Source organism: Esox lucius, chromosome 23, assembly GCF_011004845.1.
Source record: "Esox lucius isolate fEsoLuc1 chromosome 23, fEsoLuc1.pri, whole genome shotgun sequence".
Lineage (NCBI taxonomy): Eukaryota > Metazoa > Chordata > Actinopteri > Esociformes > Esocidae > Esox > Esox lucius.
Window position 1 is genome coordinate 19,427,527 of NC_047591.1, and position 22,215 is coordinate 19,449,741.

Here is a 22,215-nt window from a genome sequence, read left to right on the forward strand (position 1 = left end):
TACTGCAATCAGCTTCTGTATAATCCAATAAACTACCCAGTCTCAACAGAAGATCTCCATCAACGCACTGCGTTAGTCCCAAATGGCATCCTGGCTACCTGTGCTCTCGTCAAAAAGTACACTGGGTGGGGGCGGGGGGGGGGGGGGGGGGGTTCTGTTTCCTAGCAACGACAAACCACTCTTCTGCTCTTTCTGAGAATGGATGGAAGGGGAAAGCAGATGGAGGAAAGAGGGATGGGGAGAGCGTGAGAGGAGGGAAAACCGATGGAGGGATGGGGAGAGCGTGAGAGGAGGGAAAACTAAATGGACAGTTACTGGCTACTGTATGTCTGTATATACTGACGTCAACCTAGACAGACCTTGCTATCCACCTGCAAGGACCCGAGGAAGTTAACATGGAGTTATATCACACGTTAGGCTGACTAGGTTTCAGAAATAGAACATGGAATATAGGGTATTATAAGGGTTAATAATGTGTAGTGTGTGAAATTTATAGAAAGTGTGTTAATCTTTAAAGGACTAAATCTTTCTTTGAAATATGGCATAGTGTATACACATAGCCATAAGTATTGGCAAACCAGTTGAAATTGATCCAGAACCTAATATCATTTCAGATCCAATAATTTTTTTATTCCAACAAAACCTATTTCAATGTGGCTTTCTAGCAGGTTAAATTAAAATTATCTGTGCAAGCCCATGGTGCGCTGGTCTAGGTAACCACACCTCGTTCTTCATTTGTCTATAAAATGCTAATGAAAAATAAACTTAATCCACTCACTGATTGATAGTGCCAAACTCTGCTTAGCTTAAATTGCAAAGCCTCAACCATAACTGGGTCTTAATTGGTTCTTATTTATTTATTTATTTTTACTCTCAAATAAAACAGCACTTTGGGGGAATCTAACCACATCTAGCAGAAGATGTAGTCATTTCTTTTAACTCTTCATTCAGTCAACTGATTATTCGGTATTGTTTGTCGGAATATGTGTGCATTGCTGTACGCTATACCACTATTACCATATTACTACCACATTCAAGGGTATTTGTTTAGGTTTACTATTTTTCACATTGTAGAATAATAGGAGCTTCGTGAGGTAAAATGGGGGATTGCCTCAAATAAACAAGTGTCAATATCAATATTTTTTTTTACAAGTTTTAAGAATCGGTGCTGTTCTCTACAACCCTTTTAATACAAACTCCCATTCTGAAACCTCCAGAAGCCGAGGAACTGTTTTCGTCAATTCCTAGATCTCAAGGGTAAGTATCTCCAGTCGAGGAGTTGCTCAAGGAGTTGCAACACTTCAGGATTTCATCCTGTCCAACTTATCAGGGATGGATTCAGAACTGGGACACCGGGTGAGTGCAATTAATTTCCAGGTAGAAAATAATATATTTTTTTGTGCTCACCAGGTCAAGTTATTGAAAGTTAACTTAATAGTAATGCAAGCCAAGAACTCCGATGGCAAATAAAGGATAATTTACCATGCATAACTGTTTTCTTTCTCTTTTCTGGTTCCTGCCTTTTCTGGTGAGATGCACTGTTTATCTATCCCCACCCAATAGCTTTAGGACATGGGTTCTTCTGGCAATATTTTCTCTCCCTCTCTCTGATAAACCCTGGAATAATGTTCCGTTACATGTCTGTGCTATCTTATAATGTGAGCCTATGTAGTGTTTAACGTGATAATTTATTTTACAATGTTAATTCAAGATTCGCCTTTGATAGACAACTCAGACCAAATCTGGCAGGCGAAACATTGGTTAATATTGCTTGCTTGCATATATCCCATTCCTGCTTTTATCTTCTTGGAGTCAGACATGATAAGTCTTAACAGGCTTTGTTCATTAATTATTTATTTGTTCAGCTGTCTCTGTGCATTTCCTTTTAAAATTGCCGGTTACAGAGATAACAGGATAACTGCTAAGCTAGCCGAAAAAAACAGTAAAACACGTAAATGTTATCTAAATGTTTTAGGCTTGTTCATGTAGACTTATCATTGGATAGAACAGCTACATATCCGAAGAACCAGGCTGAAGTGTGTGAAATCTGTAATTGTATGTGTATATTAAGATTGCCTGGCCTATCAGCAGAAATAATCAATATGCTCTGAATCAGAGCAACGCAGTTGCCTTGGGGTACAACCAACAGAGGCAGGGGGGCTTAATGGGTGTAACAATGGTGGTTGCAATCTAGTAGCGATTCTAGGTGGATTTATATCTCCAAACAGGGAAACACAGTAAATCATTTCCCAGAATTCTACCAAGACCACAGTGGGCAGAAATATTGTGGAAAACCACAGAATGAGAGAAATGTGGTGTAAGAACAATTGAATGTTTAAACAATTTACAGGAATGTACACTATGTTTGGAAGAAGTCATCTACCTGGGTTTGTGAAATAGTCACACCGGCTTTCATACAGAGAGCATGAAGGCTGATAACAATTGATAAGCAAAACCTTAAACTACAGGGCCTGCGGGTTCTCTGACAGTCGTAACAAGAGCATCTCTCTGACTAAAACAGGACTAACATAGAACTGTTTTATGCAGTCTTAGAACTTTTATGCCCAAATGCCAACTTTTTGGGGGCTAGGACCAGTTGAGATCAGGGAAATCAACCTCACAACTCACTTTTTAACTCAGTCATTTAACTATTATATAACAATGAATTTTTCTAGAGCCAAGCAGCATTGCTAATTATAACCATCTCAGTAATTTATTGAGTTGCTTCTGTTCTGACAGAGTTTCTGACTACATATTATATAAACATTTTACACTACAATATCTCACCAAAGTGCTTATTAGAGCGTTATATCGAGGTGACCTTTGCCCCTCAAGACACCCCTATCGGTAGAGACAGGAAGTGAACCCCTTCTTCTGGTTCCCATAGCAACTTCCACTCCTTTTCAAGCAGTCCTCCCAGTGATATTTTTGGATGAGCATGTCTGTTCTTATGCCCCAATGTCCACCATCTGTCTTCTATAAGGTTTGTTGGTCACACACACACACACGTCCCTGTCCATCGGGAGGGAAAAAATACAAACACGCGTTTGGCACAACAGCAGATGCGTCCGTTTCCACTTGTTCGTCTAAATTAGGCTTCTGGCTGCATTACACAACTGGCTATGAAACGCTCACACACAGAAGAAGCCTGCGCGTTTCATGTCCCACGTCTGTGTGAGCAGATAGGTAATTTGGCAGAGTCGGGCAGACTAGGCAGAGACGGCCGTCCGCGAGCCGTTCGGGCTGCCGGGCAGCGCGAGGAGTTCGGGTGGCGATTCATTCACCGAACGGCTGGGGCCGGCTGGCAGGGGACCACATCAGGACACCGCTGCTGTCTGCCTGTGTCCCAGGAGGCTTCCTATTTCGAGTTAACGCACTACGTTTGCCCCAGGCTCCCCGAAGACATGGTGCAATGTGGGAAGCGGGAAACGCGAGCTGTAGATACCTGGCACGGGATCCAACCAGGATTTGCACGCTCACATTCTGAATTCAAAGGACCTGCTGTTTGTGTTGTTGGTGAGTGTTTTGGGTATCACGGCCAATGGTGTGGTTCTTTATGGGTTTGCCCAGTCTATTAAGATTACATTATTTTTGTCATCAACAGCACACACGGTCTGACAGAAATGCAATGTGTGCTTTTTAACCCAACTCCAAAAGAATGGTAATTGAATGTCTGCTATTTGTTCGAAAATGCAGTGTTACAAAAAATACAGTGAAAAATATGCAAACAAAAGCTTCCAAATCAAACAAACACCTCAGTTTTCTTTCATGTTTAAATGATATATTTCTACTAGCTGGCTGCTCTGGGGATTAGCATGAGATTGCCTGAGAAAAGCAGCAGTCCCATACCATTCATTTTCCACTTCAAGTGTTCAGTTGAGACTGGTTGTTCAGCCTGTTGAGGTTCGACAAATAACATTCAATAATCACGTTATTGGATTCCTCGTGGCACCATATGCCACCCGTATGTTTCCCAATGCCTTTGATTCCTAATGGACAGATGCTGTGCTACTGTCAGAGAAATGCATATATAATAATATTTTCATTAATTCTGTGGAATTAATTGCAGCCAGCAGGACAAACTAAAAAATGGATGAGTCACTATGCAGAAACGAGTGTGACTCAAAATGTTTAAAAATAACTAATTGTTTGCAAATAGAGTCACTGGGACAGTTGGAATCAGCACACTGTGTTCTCTTACAGTGCCGAATGCAGTGTTTATGTTAATGTGCCGAATGCACTGGATGAAATTAAGCAACAGACAGCATGTACACATGCCAAAAGTCACATTTATTGATAACAGAAAGAGTGAATGTAAAACAAATGGATTCTGTTAAGGAATGACGGTAAATTGGGTTGCTAAAATAATGTCGCGGAGGCATTGGACAAGTGTGTACGGAACAACGTCCTACTGCACGTGGTGTCAGTTGGGGTCAGAGGTTAGATGGGCGAATACAATGGGCATTACGTCCCCGATCTGAAATATGAAAATACAATGGACACAATCCACCCATGCATTTAAGCTCGAGATGATATTTACGGTTCTTGTTAGAAATTCTCAGCATTCGTGTCACTGAAAACAAAGGACAGTGCAGACTACAGAAAAGAAACAGAGACATAAGATCCGTCGCTGGCTAATATCCAGCAACGGCTGTCAAATGAAAATATCGGGCTGCAGCTGTGGCCTGTAGCGTGACCTGGGGGACCCACAGTCAGTGGAGCGGAGGTGCTGCAACAAAACCACGTGTTGGGTCTCCTTGCGCATGTTTCTTAACGCCATCCCAGCTGCATTAATGTCAGCTTGCAGAACAGTCATGCTAAGTCACCTGACCCCGAAAATAATGAACAAATCTATTGTTGGAATCGGATGACACGACGCAGAAGGCAACAGACGCCCAGGCCCGAACAGCGCCACTGGTTGGGTCTGTTGCAAAAAGAAACAATAGCATGCTGAAATACCTGGCGAAGGTGGGCTGATCTGTGGACAGCTGAAGTTCGGCTTGATTAGGTTCACTGTTGTCGCTCAGGGTAACGATGGACGGCTGTGTGTGTGTTTTCCTCAGTCGGGTGGGGGATGTTTTTTTTGCAGCGGATGTGCCCAGATGGCGTACTTCAGGTGACCTGTTTGACAGACACATAAAAACATCATGACTGTTTTTTGACAGTTCAATGTCCTGTCTTAATGTGGCATACATGCCAAAAGATAGGACAATGCCACATTTTCTAACGGGGACACTGAACACAAACTGAACACAAACTGAAATCTGACGCCACAAAAACATATTGTTAGTCAAGGCGGAGCACGGGGACCGTTCATCACACAGGGAACTGATATAGACGACGTGTTTTATTCATCGTTCAAAAGATTAACAGCGGTGCATTTCAATCACAATAAATGTTCAGTCTTTTTAAAGTGCCCAACAATAGCAAAACAGCCACAAGATTTCAAACCAACCATTGGTAATCAGTACAGGCCTATTGAAATCCCTAGAAAGCACTGTGGAGGATGATCAACACACAGTCAGCTTCCCACAAGACACAACACTCTTGTTCTCCTGTGGCATCGCCAGCAATCACACAGCAATAGAAAACATGTGAGGGAACACAGCCACAAGGCTATCAATGCCTTGCCCTGCCCCTGAGTTCAACCAGCTGCACCTGACAGGTGAGAGTACAGAGCCCACCATTTACACCAACAGTAAAAACAACAGGGCATCGTTCCGGAAATCCGGAATGGTTGGAGGACACCCAGATGTCCGAGTAATTTGGCCGGTTCTGTACTGTATGCCGGGTGGACCCTGTAAGGTTGGAGGATAGGCAAGTAATGCGGCGCTAACGCACGGAAACCAAATGCCATTTATGGCAATTTCATGTAGGGTACTTCCTGTTGGTCAACTGGCTACCTGACCAGTCATGGAGCTGCAGGCTCTTGGGGGGGGGGGGCAGAGGGTAGTGGTGACAAATACACATCCAAGCACAATCACGCTTGCTTTCTCCCATGCACGTACACACACACACATACACAACCACACACAGGATTCGATTCCATGGAGGGAATTAGTTCTAACTAACGATGACCAAGACATCCAGGTGAGGGTAGATCCAAACGAATTGGTGACCTAATTAATCAATCGAGTACAAGGTAAGAGCAAAAACCTGCGGACACTCAGCTGTCTATAGAACCGGTTTGACCCGTGTGGTCTAGGACTTCCAAACAGTGCATCATAACACGGTCGAAGAGAGATGGAACAACCCATCCATCAGATGACCTGTAGTCTACAGTCATGCCCCGAGATGGGACGAATTTCACATTCTCTCATACACATCTGTGTGTTAACCAAGTGTGTTAACCAATGAAGCTGTGAAAAAGAGAAAAAGAGAAAAAGAGAAAAAGCTGTGAAAAGGAAACCTGAAAGAAACATAATTTCTTTAAACCAATTAAGGTCATAACACTTAAAAACAAAATGAGAAATAATCCATGGTACAGTATAAATGTCTTAAAACAATTCCTAAAAATTAATGGCCAGTTTAGCCAAGTTTCAATATATAGAATTTTTGTATCCTAATATCTGAAAATGCACCTCAGGCGCATCACCCAACAATGGCAAAAAGTTGCAGGTGTAATTTGTCATTTCCTGGTTGCTAAGATTCCACACACTCAAATTCTGTTATACTTGATGAAACAAACATGTAGTAGTGTAGGTAATCACTGCACAACCTAACTCACTAAGAAATATGTTTTTCCAGGATTTTTAAGTTGGTCAGACAAGAGCGAAAGTAAACAAGTGTGTGTGACGTGGGGCATTGGGAAGAGTTATTTTAACAGAAGGAAATATGTTTTCAAACAGCACAGAAGCAGATTTTTTTGTGTGTTTAATAATGTGGCCAGTGTGAAAGAAGATGTACTGTAGGCTAATACTGCCGCAGGCAGCCGCAGGCAAGATAACTCCCCATCTCCCGTTTTGATTTAGATCCAGACTTCAGTCATGTGATTCACTGAGAATCCTGTAACTCAGTAGTCATTTCCAAATCGCCACACACTGTTATCAGACTCTGTACGGCATCGACTCAAGCCTGGGGGCTGAGGCTGTTTGTATGGAGTTACTTCACTGATCCCCCTACGATGTTTAGGAGACAATACAAAAGCACTACGGTACACCTGTAACCTTGAGAAACCTTTCACACACAGGTAAGGAATAGTTATCTATCACATGGCCCCAAGAAAAAAAGAAAAACTTCTGTTATTTGGTGTAGCCGTAAACTATCTTTCAGTTACGAATTAATAGGGCATGTAATCATGTGTAATTTGGCAAGGTCAGCCCAACATCTGGAGGCCGCACAGCCGTGGACAGTGCTGCAGTAGGACTGAGGTGAGACTAATCTTTAGCCAAATGAAACTGGCGGAGTGACACTGTTTGAAATATTACACATTCTGAACTCCAAAAATACTAAATGCATGCACACACACACACACACTCTACTCACTCAGGGTAGACCGAGGGACATCAGGCAAGGTAAGCGTTAGGCCAGTAATCAAACGGTTGCTGGTTCAACATGCCCAGCGCAAGGCACTTATGCCTGTTTGACCCAGGATCCCGTTGACGGTGGCCAATCGCTGGCCGTCAGCCTCACACGACTCAGTATGACTCAGTCACCGTGGTCAACCCACTCTCTCCTCAGCAAATGCGAAAATATATATATTTTTTCCATTTCACACAATGCCCTGTGGCTTTAAAATACACTCCACTACAGGTGTAGGTATTTAGAAACATCTAGGAACTGGAAGAGAGCCATTCCATTCACGGAGGATCATTTCCTGGAATAATGGTCTGGCACGATTCACAGTATGTGATGCAGCTTCAACACGCTTCTCCCTAACTCACTCTGTGGTACATAAACCAGTTGCACACCAAACACAGCAGGTCTATCCAAAGGTGGCGATTATCAATTAACAAAAGACATGACAATAATAGTAAAACGTAATGTGAGTTTTCCAATTTGAAAAGCAATTACTATAAAACGCATGTAGTGCCATGGGTAAAATTTATATATACTGGAAACACTGATTAAGTTGGAATTTTTTTAAATGAATACGATATTGGCTTTGTCTTTACTTGGTCTATTGAATATGTGCTTTTTAAATACCTCAGGAGGCAATATATTACAATTATCAAGTCGTACTTTCTTAACATATACATTGTTAAAATGTGTATGGATTAGGCAAAAAAAGCATTCTGAGGGACATAAGATAATGTCAGACTGTGGTCGTTGAAATGGCATGATTGAGCTGGAGGACGAAAACAAGTGCTGCTATTATTCAGCTTTGTGCAGGAAAAAACATATTTAAATTTTTTTTAAGTAGGAGCCAATTCAGTGGTCCAAAATCCTTTTCAGTCACCGGCCACCTACTGATCTTACTCCTGCACTGTATTTGACCAGTATGCTGATTTTCTCATGAGTCTTCTAAAGTACCCTCGGGTGTTCTAGAACACCTGGTTGGGAATCACTGATCTAGTTCTCCTACTGTTCCCTCTTCACAATCAATTGTCAAAGAGCTCTTTAAAATTTGGCATATTTTGTCCCTTAATCAATTCACGTACAAACATTGTTTTCTCTGCTTTCTGGTCAAAGACAAGGCTGAGAACACCCCTTTGTGGTTTTTAAGTAATTTGGAGTGCCTGAACAGTAAGCTAGATTCTGACGTCACTGCAGAGAATGTTCTCCCACTCGTTTCCTCTCTTTTCTCCTCAAACTTTGTCTTTGCTATTCTGTCTCTCCATCTCTATTCCTCTCCATCTGTGTATTGTAACTTCCTCTCATTTTCATCTTTCTCTCTCTGTCTTTCATAACACCCCTTGCTTTCTCTTCTCCCCAGGTGTTGATAGTTTTGTCACTTTACTGTAAAAGCACAATTAAAAGCCAATCTTCCAAAGGCAGTAATTATAACACGCAACAGGGTTGACGTTTGGCATCAGACTGCGTGAAAGCTTGTCTTGTAAATGTCACCCATCTACAGGAGAGAACACACACACAGCTGTCAGAAGAGTGGGGCTCAGGGAGAATGACAGGTGAGGTAAGACTAGAAGAGCTTAAAATGAGACATGGAGTGCCAAGTCATTTGCAGGTGTGTAGCTTGGCAGAGATTTCTCTGCATGGTACCTAGAAAATCAAACCAAAGTATGTGTGTGTGTGTGTGTGAGCGTGCTATAGTTGTAACTGCTATTGTTAATGCAGCAAATGTCTGATTGTGTTTCGGACACTTTAGTCACATATGGTTGTTGACACAGAGCTAAATTGGTCATTCAAACCAGGTCTTTTCGGAGGCAAAATCTCTGAAGAACATTGGGGTATCGATAAACCAGACACAGCTCATCTGGTGGGTTGGTATATCTTTTATCTGGTTGGTGCCAGCTTTTACATGTATGGAAACATTTCCAGAAGCAAAATAGAGATTTCAGAAAAGGACACTAAACTGCTCAGGAGAAAAACGATTTTCTCTACTCCAGGGATCCAGGAAAGAATAGAAAGGCAGCTGTTCTGATTGGACCAGGGATTGGGGGTTTTCTGCAAAACATTGGGATAGGAGATCCACAGGGAACTCAACTTCTCAAATATGCTACACGGATGCTGAGAAAGTTCCCTATGAACAGAGATTACCCGGTGGAGGTGACCTCAATGACCGGCAAAGGCGCAGCTAGGCTTCATTTGAGAAACCATTCAACCACCTCTCTGTAGCTAAGGGACTCAACGCCAAACGCGTTATCTTCACGAGACGTTTGGCTTTCCTGAGTGTGGAGCGGATTTATACTGTTCCAAGACCGACCCACCTCCTGAACACATGCTAAGCTGTGAGGAAACGACGGTTAGGGAGTTAGCCGGAGACTGAATTACAGCGGAGGAAGGTCCAACTGGTAACAGACAGCGAGGATAGTCGTCTCGGCTTTGGGAGGAAGGCCAATTCTAAACTGGACACTCGTGCCAACAGGCAATGGAGTCTGGTCAGCCGTCAATGAGTGGACGAAAGTGCAGCTCAATTGATTGTCAACTGAGCTGCCGTTGTGGCCAACTATTGAGTTGTCCTGGGAGCTTTTGATGGCCTTGATGGAAAATCTCTTCTGGCTTCAAGTGAAACTCCGTTTTAACGGAACCCACAGCTAAGCAGGGCTGGTCCTGGTCAGGCCCCGGATGGGAGACCACTTGCTGCTGGAAATGGTGCTGGAGGGCCAGTAGGAGGCAGTCTTCGCTTTGGTCTAGAGATGTTATCCAAATGAAAAAGGGGAGTGAATAAGACATTGCCCTGCCCACCGTGTTGTTTTTTCAGATTGGACAATAAACAGGTGTCTTGATTCCCAGTGGTTATTAAAGACCCCATGGCATTTATCATAACAGAAGACTCAACCCAGGTGTACGGTCTTCCTTTCCAATCTGGCCCTCATATGGGTTTGGCCACGTAATCATCCCCAGCGGTCATTGGCAGCCTTGTTGCATTTTAAACAAAGTGCTATTTGTATCCTTTAGTGTCTATGCCCATAACGACCTTCGCAATGTTTGAATCCCATTTGATTGTACGTGATTTGTGGATTCAACAACAATTCTTTCAACTAGTGTGAGTAGGGAGGTGGAGTCTGTGTGTGTGTGTGTGTGTGTGTGTGTGTGTGTGTGTAGGGGGGTAGAATCTGCGTGTGTGTGCGCATGTGTGAGTGGCCTCTGTGTGTGTGTGTTGGTGGGCACACTTCTTTGGGCGTGTGAACATTAAAGGACAGAATCACAGCCTAAATCAGTAGCTATCTCTGGAAGTAAATGAGCTATTGTGGCGCGTCTTGCGTTCGGTTGCATTTAAAATTTAATCAAAATGTAAATCGTTGTAATTTGCCAAATGCCAGAGCTGTATACAAACTAAATGTAATAGTTATTTGCCAACGTCTACTATAGTTCATATTGATGAAGTGCATTATGTATAATTCACAATGAAAATAGCAGAGCTGTGTTTTGTGATGTATGTTAAGATTCAGTTGTGCTCTGGCACTGTGCAGTAGAGTAATGAATATTGGATAAAGGTCAGACAATAAAGACATTCATTTTGTAAGGGATTATAATGTTATGCGGTTTTCTCGCTTTATGACTGACAATGGTGCAATGGTTAGAATGATAACCTATTTCAATGAATGCCTGTCCTTCAGAGTTTTGATACAATTTTAATTCCCTGTTATACATAAGCCTCAAAAAAGTAATATCATATTAAATACAGCAAAATCTAAATAAATAAATGCATATATATATATATATATATATATATATATATATATATATATATATATATATATATATTTTAGATTTTATGTTATATTCTTCTGTTTATAACAACAAAGATTACAACTTAAATAGTTTAAAATATTGATATAAATTTTTAAGACGTTTTAAAAGAAACTGTATTTTATAAAGGTAAACAATGAAAATACATGCCATTCTGGTGCACATCCAAGAGCTAACCAAACTATAGGACATAATCAGTCCAACACCTCACCCAGGACGAGCCTGACGGTCCAGTGCTTCACCCAGGACGAGCCTGACGGTCCAGTGCTTCACCCAGGACGAGCCTGACGGTCCAGTGCTTCACCCAGGATGAGCCTGACGGTCCAGTGCTTCACCCAGGATGAGCCTGACGGTCCAGTGCTTCACCCAGGACGAGCCTGACGGTCCAGTGCTTCACCCAGGATGAGCCTGATGGTCCAGTGCTTCACCCAGGACGAGCCTGATGGTCCAGTGCTTCACCCAGGACGAGCCTGACGGTCCAGTGCTTCACCCAGGATGAGCCTGACGGTCCAGTACTTCACCCAGGATGAGCCTGACGGTCCAGTACTTCACCCAGGACGAGCCTGACGGTCCAGTACTTCACCCAGGACGAGCCTGACGGTCCAGTACTTCACCCAGGACGAGCCTGACGGTCCAGTACTTCACCAAGGATGAGCCTGACGGTCCAGTACTTCACCAAGGATGAGCCTGACGGTCCAGTACTTCACCAAGGATGAGCCTGACGGTCCAGTACTTCCCCAAGGATGAGCCTGACGGTTCAGTGCTTCACCCAGGATGAGCCTGACGGTTCAGTGCTTCACCCAGGATGAGCCTGACGGTCCATTACTTCACCCAGGACGAGCCTGACGGTCCAGTACTTCACCCAGGACGAGCCTGACGGTCCAGTACTTCACCAAGGATGAGCCTGACGGTCCAGTACTTCACCAAGGATGAGCCTGACGGTTCAGTGCTTCACCCAGGATGAGCCTGACGGTCCAGTACTTCACCAAGGATGAGCCTGACGGTTCAGTGCTTTACCCAGGATGAGCCTGACGGTCCAGTACTTCACCCAGGATGAGCCTGACGGTCCAGTACTTCACCCAGGATGAGCCAGATGAGGAGCCTGGTTACTACCAATTATTAGACTAGCATCCGGTTTGGCATAAAAGCACCATCCAACTATTTGAACAGAACCGTCCGCCACTCACCTAACTTTGAACAGAACAGCCTGCCACTCACCTAACTTTGAACAGAACTGCCTGCCACTCACCTAACTTTGCAGCTGATAAAGTTTGTGATTAAAAATAAATGCTGCTAAATGCAGTGGCCTGATGGAACTCATGACTCATTCACTCTGCAGAACAACAATTCTGGCACAAATACCTGGTCCAGAATACATGAGGAAGCAAATGAGTGTGGATGGCTTACTGTTGACAACTCTAATTTAATGTACAGTAAACAGTATTTAATGTAAAGTATACAGTATATCATGTACAGTAAACAGTATTTAATGTAAAGTATACAGTATTTAATGTAAAGTATACAGTATTTAATGTACAGTATAATGTACAGTATACATTATTTGCCAACTCCAAAGAAACCTGAACCATCCTAATGGTCTTATCTTTTTATTAAAATGCTTTCAAGCGAGCCACAAGTAAAATTAAACATGTTGGCATGAACATAACCTCTGAAAATTTCTTAGGTTGGGCTACAGCATTGTGTATTCTATCCTGAAGGGATTTTGCTGAAATATTTAATTATGGGGATTTCAAAATGCAAATAGCCAAACAACTGAAAACTGAGGCTAAGAACAATTGTTGATGATCCCTGTTAATCTCCTCCCAGTGAGTGCATAATGCTCATGGGACTGCTGGAATCACTCTTTGGTATCATCAGTATGACCATGTTGTTTACCTTATAACCTGTCTTACACCCCGGTATTCATGGGGTTAAAAGGGAAGTTCCAGGGGTTGTTTGTTTAGCCAAAGACCACAGAGTAAGGTAACAAGTAAATATATGAAGCTTCACTTAATTTTCTGCCGAGTCACTCACAATACCACTCAAGGGTTTCCACTTAAACACAGAACCTGACAGCCAGAGAGGTGAGACGGGTAGTATCAATGACAGCACAGATTGAAAGACCTTCACCTGTAAGAGGAAGTTAATGAGATTTTTCTAAGCGTAAAAAACCTGTGCAATATTGATAAATGAGGCCCCCAGGATTAAAAGTAGCTTTGTGAGGTTTTAACCAACACTTAGCCACTGTTCGTAGTGCAGCAACACCCCCCCCCCCCCACTAATTTACATATGTCATATGAGCGACCGGGTCACGTTGGTTTTGGTGTGGTTATGCACGAGACTCAACAGTAGAAATGTCCTGAAGAAAATACAATGTGGAATCAGTACATAGAAGGCATGTGAATGTACAGAATGTATTACACTAGTTATTCTGCAGACGCTCTAATCCAGAGTGACTTGCATTTAGCAGATACATGTTAAGATAGTTTGGCGGGAAAACTCTGCCACTCGGTAGTAATATGTACATCCCACACAATGAAGTAGCTATCAGCAGAGTCGGTGCTTGAAGGAAGCCGATGCAGCTAACACATTAGCTCACCACAGTGGGGGGTGGCTGTCAAAACGAAGAAAACGCAGCGCATTTTTCCTGGTAACCTACACTAAGGACCTAGAGATGAGAAGAGCAGAATGTGCCTTTATGAAAGCTGGGGGGGGGGGGGGGGGGGGGTCTAGAAGAAATCATTAGCAGAGCGTGCAACGTTTCATTTTTTATTTTTTTTAAGTATCTCTAAAGTACAGAAAGTTTGGAGACCCTTGATCTAGCTACAGCCGACACAACAAAACAGAACAGGAGCTCATTACATTCCCAGACCCCAATCTGTTGTGGCAGTGACACAGGTCTCTGTGTTTATCCTGCTAACTCAGCTCCAACTGTCTCCAACACACACACTATAGCTCCCACTTCTTCTGATAGAAACCAAACATAAATAACACAGCACAGGTCAGAGGTCACACTCTGTTCCTCATTCTTTACTCTCTCTCTCTCCCTCCGTCTCAGCTACCCGTCTCAGCCTCTCTCTCTTTCCGACTGTCTTTGTCTTTATTTTCCGTCAGTTCTCAGTCCTCTCCAGCCAAGCCTATTCTCGGGAGGCCAGGGAGCATCTGCTTGACCAGTCTACAGATGGCGTCTCCTGCTCTGCAAGGAGGTTCTGGGAGACCTGAGGAGGACTGGGAGTTAGAGGTTATATCTGTAGCCGTGGGCTACTAATCTGCCAATTCCCACAGGACCCACTGCAGAGTTGGACGTTGGTCCAGGCCACCAGAATGTGGGCAGATGCCTAAGGCACACAGGCAATTTAAATACCACCACAGACAACAGGAACAACACCTAGCACTGTTAACTATAGGCTTACAACCTGCTGGGTGTAGAGGAAGGGTTTGCACCGAGAGTTGCAGCTCAGTAGAAGGTGGGTTCAATCCCAGCGCGGGGCCCCCTTAATTGTTTTCACCTTCTCCTAAACCTGCCCTCACATACTTTATCTCAGCTGAATGCCAACAAGTTTACAAAACTGCAGTAGACACACATTAATACACACACACACATCCTTGTCTGTTGCACTCTGAGACAGACTTATCCATCAGAACATCCCATTTCCCCAGACGACAGTGGGGATATTTGTTATGGCACCAGAACATCTGTGATGTAACAATGGTACAGCCTGGCCTTCTGCCTACGTGCTGTGTTGAGACAGCGAGGGCGTTCCAAACCTCACCCTCTTCCCCATGTCATGCAGCCCTTTCGACCAAGACCCACTTGTCTAAGGTAGTATACCAGCTGGTAATAAGTGCCATTTCTGCCTGACTATCTGTTAAGACACTGAGATCTCAGCCAAGAAATATCTACCCTGGGGACTAGGTACTTGGTTTGTAATGGCAAGACTGAGTGAAACATGTACGTGTGTTGATAACATTTGCAGACAGTGTTGCTATGGAGGGGTTATAGTACAATGTTGCTATGGGCGGTTACAGTACAGTGTTGCTATGGAGGGATTATTTGTACAGTGTTGCTTTGGGGCGGTTACAGTACAGTGTTGCTATGGAGGGATTATTATACAGTGCTGCTTTGGGGCGGTTACAGTACAGTGTTGCTATGGAGGGATTATTTGTACAGTGTTGCTTTGGGGCGGTTACAGTACAGTGTTGCTATGGAGGGGTTATAGTACAATGTTGCTTTGGGGCGGTTACAGTACAGTGTTGCTATGGAGGGATTATTGTACAGTGCTGCTTTGGGGCGGGTCACAGTACAGTGTTGCTATGGAGGGATTATTTTTACAGTGTTGCTTTGGGGCGATTACAGTACAGTGTTGCTATGGAGGGATTATTGTACAGTGCTGCTTTGGGGCGGTTACATTACAGTGTTGCTTTGGAGGGATTATTGTACAGTGCTGTTTTGGGGCGGGTTACAGTACAGTGTTGCTATGGAGGGATTATTTGTACAGTGCCACTTTGGGGCGGATACATTACAGTGTTGCTATGTAAGGGTTATTGTACAGTGCTGCTTTGGGGCGGGTTACAGTACAGTGTTGCAATGGAGGGATTATTTGTACAGTGCTACTTTGGGGCGGATACATTACAGTGTTGCTATGTAAGGGTTATTGTACAGTGCTGCTTTGGGGCGGGTTACAGTACAGTGGTACTATGGAGGGATTATTTGTACAGTGCTACTTTGGGGCGGATACATTACAGTGTTGCTATGTAAGGGTTATTGTACAATGTTGCTATGGCCGGGTTAAAGTACAGCGTTGCTATTGAGGGATTATTGTACAGTTTTGCTTTGGGGCTGTTACAGTACATTGTTGCTACAGTATGGAGGGATTATTGTGCAGTGTTATTTTGGGGCAGTTACAGTACAGTGTTGCTATGGAGGGATTATTGTATAGTGTTGCTTTGGGGGCTTACAGTACAGTGTTGCTATGAGGGCTAAAGTACTGCGTTGCTATGGGTGTTTACAAAACAGTGTTGCTACGGGTGGTTCCAGCTGTGTTGCTAAGGGACGGGTGAGAGTATATTATTACTATAGGTTTTTACAAAACAGTGTTGCTATGGGTGGTCACAGTAGTGTTGCTATGGGATGGGTGACAGTACATTATTGCTATGGGTGGTTACAGTACAGCGTTGCTATGGGGGATGACAGTACAGTGTTGCTATAGGCGAGTTAAAGTACAGTGAAGGTGTGGGAAGTCGGGTGTGTATGTGTGTGTGTGTGTGTGTGTGTGTGTTTGTGCGTCCTGTTGGAGCGGCTTAATGAAGAGGAATTGTTCCAGTCCGTTCACATTAGCCCCCCGTGCTGTGCAATGGTGGCTGGCAAATCCATCATGTTACCTCTGCTAATTATGCATAAATAATTGTATCGTGTACGGAACATTATCACTTCTGATGGAAGCAAATAAACGCTTTTTTGAAATGGTGTGGAAACAAATAGTCTGGCTTAGAAGGACATTTTTTATGCATCCCAAATGGTACTTTGTTCCTACTTCTGACCAGAGGCTTATGCGTCCTAGTCAATGGTAAGTAGAATAAGCTGCCGTTTGGGACGCGTCCTGCGGCTGTGATGTTTCGTCAGCAGGGGGGAATCCGGAGCTGTTATGAGGACAGCCGCTAATGAAGTGGAACACGGACGACCTGGAGTCACTTGGGGGGAGAGTCGTCCAGCCAGAGAAGACACAGAGAGGCCTTGACTGGTGCCACCTGAACATTTCCGTAATCATGTGAGATTGAGGACCTTTTTTCGACTGCCTCCACTGAAGAGCCGTGGCCTCCAATCAGTCAAGTCAAGCACTGACAGTATTTACAAGTGTACGACAGGTACCCTATGTACACACAGCAGCACACGGAGAATGTCACCGTCATCGCGCCTGGTTTGGCCCCATCCACGGCCTCGGCCTCTGCAGGTAATAAAACCAGAAACGGCACACACTCAAGCCAGGTTCACCTCATGTGTCCGCCATTAGTCTATGGTACGTAGAACTCAAAATGTATTTACTACAGTATGACGATGAAATGCGGCTGAATTCTGAAATGGCTTGTACATTTAAAGATGGCAAATTACTAATGTGTTAGCTTCTGTGGATGAAAAGACATGAAGAACAGATTATATCAGAAACGCCATGTGTTTAAAGACGGCATTAATATAATGTTGGGTACTGCTGACTGTATGTAACAGGAATATGAAGTACTAATTGTCAGTATATGTCACGTTTAATGAGAGTGTATTTGCCAAATGGCAACCTCTAGTCAACAGCTGAACACCATAAAAGAAATATTGTTACATTTAGGATGCCTCCTGGATAAATGGGTTGTATTTACTCCATATGTGTTGTGGGTGGTTGCTGCTTTGGGAGGCTGGTGACGCTTCAGGAAAAGTTAAGAAAGGTGTCTGTTTGAAATAAATTTGAGATATTTACATGAAGAAAGTTAAGAAAGGTGTCAGTTTTAAACATAATTGAGATATATACCAGAAGAAAATGGCAGTTCTATTGATTTTGACATTTACAGAATATGCTGCACTTGCCACCAAAAGATATCACCAATTCAAATATGTTGATCTGCACCTAGAGCAGAAAATATTACAAGTTTTAATGAATATAAAATGTAAAGAATAAAACATTCTGAATAATTCAGATTTGTTTGAATCCAGTATATTGTAGAAAGATTCAGATTCCTGTCATTCTCATTATTCATAACAGATTAATCTGTCAGAGTTGAGCCATTCTTTCTGAAAATGTTCAGAAAGGCTCACTGCAATCCAGACCAGCAGGGTACACAGAACATTCAATAAGTATGTGCTCAACATTAATAAAGGGAAAACCACGGGAAAAGTTATTTAAGAACGTATTTTTTAAGAAACAATAAATATTCAGAACAGTGTACCTCTGCGCACCTCATCTAAAAATGTTACTTATTATCACTTAAATGGACAGTTATTGTATCAATGTCACTGACCACGGAAGGAAAAATGTACTGTGTGTCATGAAATTAAAAAGCCTTGGCAGTGTAAAGTTCGTCTTCAGTCTCGCTTGCAATTGCTCAATTCTTATGACTATGCCAAGTAGTAAGATAGTAATAAGACATTAAACGTAATAACTAACGTAAGTCAGTTTAACACAATGCTTAATGGTGTCTAGCTTGATTTTTCAAACTTGGCGATGTTAATGCGTGACAAAATGATATGTTGAGACGCAATTGTATGAAGAGGTAGTATGTCTCAATCGGTCCCAATACCGGCATACTAGTTTACATACTTCACCATCATCCGCGAATTACATATAGATTTGAGATTCAGAATTAGTCTGGATCATGACTACCTGTCCCCGAACCAGCTTGACTGGACATGTCATTTCATGAAAATGAGTACGGTACCTTCGTAATCTTTATGTATGTCGATGCAATTATCTTAAATTCTTTCTCCAACATGCTAGCTGGAGCCTGGCAAATCATCTTGCAAATATGATTTAAATTGTTCATTTTATAGGCAACTCTGTAAACACTTTGACTAAAAGAGCACTATTATTTTAATAACGGAGCGGCACAACCGGAAATGCACGAGTAGTATTAAGGAGAGAATGCTGAAGTGAGCCCATTATTATAACCTTTATCAATACAATAACACTCATTCATCACCAATTTATGCTAACCTCCAAGTTAACTAGATCAACGTATTTTACTGTATCCAATTTCCACATGATCTATCTTAAATATCTGCAGCACTGTCTGTCTATAGTGGCTTGTCTGGATTGTCTGGAAGTGTATTAGTTTAGCTTCCTATAGTGTCTGTATTAGGTTAGCTAACTAGAGTGTCGAATGAATGTGCTGTTGTATGTATATGCGCGGCTCAGCTCGCTTGGAACCTCGACGAAGCAGGAACTAAAAAAAGGACCTGGTACCATACTGTCCGAACTTTTGGCCAGTAAAAAAGACGAGCAGTGTGGAGCCTAGTCGAGCTGGTACCATGCAGTGGAAAAGCTCCCAAAGCGGGTAGAGTCAAGCCGGTACCATGCAGTGGAAAAGCGCAAAAACAGACCACATGACCGTGCAGGGGAGAAGAAATCCAGAGATGAAATCAAGCTGCTGGAGCTGTAAGGTCGATGTAAGAATACAAAAGTATACCATCTCATCTTCATCCGCTTATCCGGTATCGGGTCGCGGGGACAGCAGTATACCAGCTATCAATAAAACTCGCCACCTCCTTCTTCAGAGAGAATATAAAAAAAGTATTAATGTTTTACTGAAACTTGCCCTTTGTCTTCCCTCCGAGCCCCGGCTTCACTCATTACTTCTCCGCTTATCGAGAAGACATATACAGTACGTCCTACGACAGTGACATGGGATTTTCTCACCTGGCTATATTCTGATGAATTTACTAACTGTAAGTGGTTGGTTAAGAGTGCCTGCTAAATAACTAAAACGTACAAGAGGGAACATAATAATGTATAGGTTTGTGGTGTAGATTTAAGTGTATGGCAACGGTAGTGTCTATCTCCTCGGGGGTCAGGTGCCTTAGTTCTGTTCCCCAGCTGATAAGACGAAGCCAGATGTGTCTTTAGTAGTGATAGGGGCACTCTCTGTCTACTCTGACAAAGGTAAAATTAGGCATTGGTGTTGTGTTTAAGAAGGAGCACGCAATCACACAGTCACATGCAGGCCAAAATACAAAGCCACCGGATGTACACGCACACACACACAGCTCCCTACACCCTGGATACTAGCATAATAATGGAATCCTACACAGTCAGGAAGCAGTTTATAGCTGGCACAATGTATGTAAGCTAAGCTTGGCCTGTAATGCCATCATATAGTGGTTGACTGAGGCAGTAGATTCCTATAAAGCTAAAACAGTTTTTTTTTACGTCCCACTGTGCAAAACCATTCCCAAAACAGCATTCCCACAACAAAACAGAATACATAAAATATATGGAATATATTATAAAGGCTCATGTCTGTTGAACACTGGTTAGCTTAACCCCTCCTGTCATTGGCTAGGAGAAGAATACTGAAGCATGTTCCTTCTGTCTGGACTCCATCCTGCCCTCACACGTCATTCAGCCTCGCAGCTCATGTATTTATAGCTTCCGAACACAACAAGGCCCCTCGCATCTAAACGTTTTCCTCCTACCCGTTCTCCCTCCCAAACACACACGCAGACATACAACCACACACAAAACAAACACAACGCTCCACACGGACCCCCAGTGTTCTGTCGGTCTGCCTGTCTGCCCGTGAGAGCTCCGCTCTGCGGTAGACGTTGACAGCGTGTAATTAAAGCCTCCTCAGGAATGTCGGCGAGGTGAGGGTCGAACTGTGGAGCACTCAGGTGGGACTCAGACATATCCAATAGGAGTGACGCTCCGAATGGGAATGAAGCAACGGAACGTTGACGGTTGAAGTGAGCACATTGGCTGAAAGGGAACGAACAGTGTGGACGTGTTTGTTTGTTTGTTTGAGTGTGTGTGTGTGTGTGTGTGACTGGGTTTGTGCGTTTAACCAGAGCACCTGGGGCCATTTGGAGGGTTTACCTGTTGTGGCATTTGTTGCGTGTGTGAGTGTCTTAGAGGGAACAAATCACCTTTGGGCAGGAAGTGAGTGGGGTGGGAAGTACATGTGCTACATGAAAACAGACATGAAAGGTTTTGGAAAAGCATACATTCTTGTAACAGATGTAAGCGAAACAAAACAGAGATGTGAGAGTCAGAAATACAAGGAGGCGTTCTTAATGGAGGTCTGCAAATCACTGATAGCTCGTTGGAGACACTAGTGAGATGGTTCTGGGTTGCATTCAGTGTAATTCACAGAACATAAAAAAAAATCCACAAGTAGCTTTGAAGCATTTAGAAACCCAATCAATTTCATTATCTAAGTGGTTGTGTGCACATACTGTATTTACTGGAGAGACAGTGAGTGTCATGTGAACTGAGTAGAATACCCCTTAGAGATACTGGACACATGGATATTTGAGCTAATATCCAAGCAGATATTTTGATAAAGGAAACCCAATTACATAAAGCACACAATTGTTTTTAAACAGTACGGCAATTTTTTTGCATTACTTTCATAATGATTGTAAACTTGGCCTGGCTTGGTCTTAACCATATGGATGTGTGGTGCAATAATTAATGACAATACCAAAAGACCTATCCGAGGCCCTCAGAAGAACAATCATTGATGAACATGAGCCTGGCAGATATTAACAAAGCCATTTCTGAGCAATTTGAACAACAACATTCCACAATTGAACAAATCATCTACAAATGGAAAGAATTCTACACCTGGCTACACTGGACAGATCATCTCACCAAATTCAGCCCAAGAGCTGACTGAAAGACGCTTATAGAACTCTCTAAGAAACCCAGGGTCACCTCAAGGGACTGTACAAACTTGGCAGGTCAGGAAGGTCACAAAAAAAGAGCATCAAGACACAACAGACTTTTGCCAAACAACACCTGCGTAAAGACCATAACTCCGGGGATATGCTCTGGTCAGGTGAGTCAAAGGTGGAGATGCCTGTCCGCAATACTAAGCACAATGTTTGGCTAAAACAAAACACCCACTATTATGGTTCGGGGCTGCTTTACTCTTGCAAAAGGAGAATGATCCAAAACATACAAGCAAAGGTACAACAGAATAACTCAAAAAGAAAAAAATGTTGGATCATGGAATAGCAGTCAAAGCCCAGATCTCATTCCTATCAGAATGCTGTGCGGGTACTTGAAGCGGGCCATGTATGCAAGAAAGCCCTTGAACATGTCTCAGTTGAAGCAGTACTGTAAAGAAGAGCGGCCGATTTAAGGCGATTTAAGAGACAGTTGATAGACAGACAGACAAGAAACAGTACATTAAGTCATTTAA

The 22,215-nt window shown here is 43.0% G+C and overlaps 1 protein-coding gene across 8 annotated transcripts in view; it reads right to left on the minus strand.

Moving 5' to 3' along the window:
• syndig1l (synapse differentiation inducing 1-like) overlaps positions 1-22,215 on the minus strand; it is a 211,167-nt gene that overhangs the window by 104,827 nt on the left and 84,125 nt on the right. For 2 of the 8 annotated variants that reach the window (XM_034289958.1, XM_034289959.1), the window contains exon 2: positions 4,960-5,121. The exons of the other annotated variants lie outside the window; for them this stretch is intronic. The gene's annotated coding sequence lies outside the window, so the exon portion shown is untranslated. The remainder of the gene's footprint in view (positions 1-4,959; positions 5,122-22,215) is intronic. 8 annotated transcript variants of the gene reach the window in all.